Source organism: Mandrillus leucophaeus, unplaced genomic scaffold, assembly GCF_000951045.1.
Source record: "Mandrillus leucophaeus isolate KB7577 unplaced genomic scaffold, Mleu.le_1.0 Scaffold225, whole genome shotgun sequence".
Lineage (NCBI taxonomy): Eukaryota > Metazoa > Chordata > Mammalia > Primates > Cercopithecidae > Mandrillus > Mandrillus leucophaeus.
Genome location: NW_012102310.1, coordinates 685,730 through 690,368, shown reverse-complemented (window position 1 = coordinate 690,368; position 4,639 = coordinate 685,730). Strand labels below are relative to the sequence as shown.

Below are 4,639 nucleotides of genomic sequence, written 5' to 3'. Positions count from 1 at the left end.
GGCCTCCCAAAGTGCTAGGATTACAGGTGTGAGCCACCGCGCCCGCCCACGAGTAGGCATTTTTAGTAGGCAGAGAGAGAAGAGAATAGAGCCTACTAGTTAGGATCATACAGTTTTTCCCCTTGGAATTATTTATTGGTTTGAGACACCAAAAGGGATAAAGATTTACGTGTAATCAGGGAAACAAGAGTCTTTGGGTACTCACATTAGTGTCTGATAATAATATGAATTCAGTTTGACAAATATTGTTAAGCAACAGTTATTCATTATCACTCAACACATGGATGTTCCAGGTATGTGGCTGAGCAATGAACACAACAGATGTATCCTTTCCCTGAGTACTGAGTCCAGGTTGGAATCCCGGGAAAACCATGTCTCAACTGTGTAAACATGGGACGTTATTTAGCCTCTCCTTTTCTTAGTTTCCACAGCAGTAAAGGGGAATCATAATGGCACCCACCTCATTGGATTTATGTGAGGATTACATGAACAATACACTTACAGCATGAAAAATAGTAATAGAAGCATACAGAAGTTTATTAAGCACTTTCTATAATAAGGAATAGTGTGCTCAGAGTAACTCAAATTTTTGAAATAGGTTAAACATTTCTGAAGAACTTTTGAGATTCCCTGGATTACCAGATCTTCTTATATCACTTCATTGTAAATGAAGATTGGTTGAGGTCTTACGTTTCCTGACACCTAACGGCAAAGAACATTAACAAGAGGCTACATAATGTTCATGATGATGTGTACTCATGAGCCCGTCCAAAACTTTCCTCTTTAGCTGTTTCATCCTGGCTTGTTCCTTGCTAATTGTGTGACCGTGAGCCAGTCATTTAACTCCCCAGCCTTCGGTTTCCTCGTCTATATAATGGGGATAATCAGTGAACCTGCATGTAGGGCTGTTGTCAGGATTAAGTTAATTTCTGTAAGTAAAGTGGTTAGAGTAGTGCCTGATCCACATTAAGCAGTTGATAAATCTTAGCTAACATTGTCATCATCATTCTTATTTTGATTATTTCCCTTAGTTAAAGAGCTACCTGGAAGTTAAGCACAATATAGGGAGGGTATTACTCACATGTCAAGTCAAGGCTAGCTCTCACAGTAGAGTGTCCTTTATGCTCAATTCCTTGGCTGTCCTGCCTCTTCTGTCTTGATAGAAACTTGATTTGGTTGATTTTTAGGCCACATAGAGCGTTGTTAGTCCATACCTGTCATGTGAACATACAGAAAAATGGGATCTGCATCCTCAAAATAAAAATGAGATCTGCATCCTCTTTCTGTTAAAAATGGCCATTCTCTTGCCACCATCACCCCCAAAACTTTGTCAGACACACTCTGTCTGCAACTTGAGTTTGAACATTCTTTATCAAGTTTATGTCATTAGCAATGATGATTTCTTTAAAAGGGGTAGATGAACTAAGTGCATTTATAGAGATGTGCACTTAGTCTTTCAAATATGACAGCTGCTCTGAAACTTCCAACCAGCCAAATCTCAGATCTTCTATCCTGCTGGGCTGGATATTTCATTGTTTTACCTTTTGCACTCCCTTTTCATTACTACACAATGTACTATTTCACAATGAGGTGAACATAGAACACCTGTTGTGAGTCTTTGAGGATTTTGTTCAGTGTTTTCTTGTAAAGTCAAACCAGAAACCCCCACTGGCAAAACTAGCTGTGTCTCATATTGAAACACAAACTATAAAGTGTCAGGGAAAGAAAAAGTGACTTAGCCAATGAAAACAGTGCACTGGGGGCCAGAATCTGTTTTCAAGATTTATGAGCTGAAAGTAAGTCGCACTTTAATGAATATTAAAAGAAACCCATCTTATTCGTGAAAGACAGGCTATATTTTCTTATGAACGTGACCAAGGAATGCCTCTTTGCTGAAACTTGAGTTGTCTCCTTAAAATCATATGCATGTGAACACATTACAATCAATCTTCTGAGAACTAGAAAATATGTGATGGTTTGGCATTATAAAAATCTTTTTTTTTCCCTCTAAAGTGTGTCAGAATTTTATGTGGGGGGGATGTTACAAGTGAAGAACAGGGAAAGAAAGCAGTGTCTTATATTTCAACGTATTTTATCCTTGGTTAGAGGTATTTGTGACTTCAAAAACCAGGCCCAAATTTGGCATAGGGGGTCAGACATGGGCAATATCTGTCCCTGGTGGCCTCAGTTCTTTTTTTTTTTTTTTTTTTGGAGGTGGGACGGAGTCTCGCTCTGTCGCCCAGGCTGGAGTGCAGTGGCGCGATCTCGGCTCACTGCAAGCTCTGCCTCCCAGGTTCACACCATTCTCCTGCCTCAGCCTCCTGAGTAGCTGGAACTATAGGTGCCCGCCACCATGCCCGGCTAATTTTTTTTTTTTTCATTTTTAGTAGAGATGGAGTTTCACTGTGTTAGCCAGGATGGTCTCAATCTCCTGATCTCATGATCCTCCCGCCTCAGCCTCCCAAAGTGCTAGGATTACAGGGGTGAGCCACCATGCGCAGCCCTCAGTACTTTTTTCTATGCTCCAAATTCTCCTTCAATTTTGGCTGCCACAAAGTGTTCCACCCTCACTTCTCTACCACTCCCACCCCCAAATATCATCAGGAAAAGATTTGACTCTTAGTGTGAATATGATCTTTTTTTTTTTTAATCATTTTATCTTTAATAATCTTGCAATAATTTAAAATATGAGAAAAAAAGTTAAATGTGTTCCCTTTACAGGTGATGCCACCATGATTGTCTCGCACAAGCATGATCAATCACCATGATGAGACTGGATGCCAAAGAGTATGGCTGGCAAAAAAGGCATCAGGGCTCACAGATTGAAGAGTTTGGTTACGGAGTCTCTGAGAGGTAACAAGTGGCAGAAGAGACATCAGTTTAAGGGACCTTCAGAGGACAGGGTGCAGTTGCTGGGTCATGAGCACCTTGAAGCGTTTCTTGATGGTGATTCGGTGTCGGGAGTATTTGTCATCTGGGGAGAACTGAGCAGGAAGGGCTGAGCAGGTCTGTTGTCCCATTGGGTCAAATTTCTCCAGTGTATAGACCCAATCTCCCTGCTCACTGAGGTAATACTGGAGAAACATGATCACTCTTAAGCCAGAGGTTCCGATTGGGTCCGCAGCTCCGTCTGTCACCATCTGCCGAATATGATCTTTTAGAAGGGCATTTGCATTTAAAATTTTCTAAATGCAGAAGGAAAGGTTGGTGTATCTGGGGGCATCTGGGAGTATGTAAGGAATTAATAGTGTATTGTGGGAAAGGAGACACAGAGCCTCTTCTCCCAGGGGCACCTGTCACACTTTGTTGTCTGTGTCCCTGGAGATGGGCAGTGCAGTAGCCCTGGAGAAGGAGATGGCACCATTAGCTTCTCAGTGTTTCTGAAATCATACTAAAATACTAAGTAGGAACCTACCTGTGTGGCCTGGCTGTGTGTAGTGGACAGTTGGAGAAATAATCCTAGAAGTGAGGCAAGGCCAGCCTGACAAGGAAGTGAACTGAAATATCTGTTAGAAATACTTCCCTCAGGCAGGGAGGGAACCTGTGCAAGAATAGGGGGTGTGGCCAGCCGTGAGTGACAGACACTCATGGACTCTCACATTAGTGCCATATTCAAATTGAGCAGAACTAGAATGCAGGGGTCCCAGGCTTCCAGAGTTGTACTTCCAGAATATAGTCTGAATTTTCTAGAACTATTTAGAAGTTTTTCCTTTTGCTCATGAAGGGTGATGGCAGGGTATATCAGGCTATAGTCTCCAGGTAAGTGAGGGTGTCAGTCCTTTTCCAGGTTAAGGTATACTATACTAACTGGTACGACTGTTTGATCCCTAATTTGGGAAATGATACATGTAGTGATAAAGAAACAGGATTTGGAATCAGACTGAAGATAAATCCCTGTAAGACAAGAATAGCAGCCATCTTGTTTGTTGATAACCAAAACCTAGCTTCACTGGTTCCTGGAACAGTGAATACGCTCGAAAACTATTTTGAATGTTGAGGGAATGAATTGATGGGTATACTAATGAATGAACTAACCTGTTTGAAATTCCAGAGCTTCTATATTTGAGACCTATGACCTTGGGCAGGTTACCCAAGTTCTCTGAGTCTTAGTTTTCTTATTTGTAAAACTGGAAAAATAATACTCAGTTTACAGGGTTGCTGAGAGAAATAACATGATCTAACATATCCATAGCCCTTAGCACAATGCCTTAATAAAGACAAGCTGTCATAACAGTGATAGTAGCAGTATTAATATTCATCGCTGCCATACTCACAGAATTGTTGTTCAGTGGGGGAGGAGGTGGGTAAAATGTGGACATAGATCTTCATGGCAGCCAATGAGAGATGAACAGAGGAGAATTGTTGTGGAGTGAAGAGTCTGGACAGGGGTTGTTTTATGAGGTTTAGGTGAGAGATTGTACATGCCTTAACCTTGACAGAGAAGGTAGAAATGGCTGGGATGAGGCCTTAGCAAAACGGGGTCAATTTGAACCAGTTTCCTTTGGGAAATCACCAGTGTGTCTGGCTTCAAAGCTCAGGCCATTTCCACCACATCATACTACATACTCCTACCTATGTGAAGAAAAGAGGGGGATAAATAAAATGTAGGTCTCTCTCTCTCTCTCTCTCTCTCTCTCTC

General features: G+C 41.6%; 1 pseudogene across 1 annotated transcript; it reads right to left on the bottom strand.

The window, feature by feature from the left end:
- Positions 1-2,648: 2,648 nt before the first annotated feature.
- LOC105540680 lies at positions 2,649-3,130 on the bottom strand (annotated as a pseudogene). The gene has a single exon (XR_001006235.1). The product of XR_001006235.1 is annotated as an H/ACA ribonucleoprotein complex subunit 3 pseudogene (transcript).
- Positions 3,131-4,639: the final 1,509 nt, after the last annotated feature.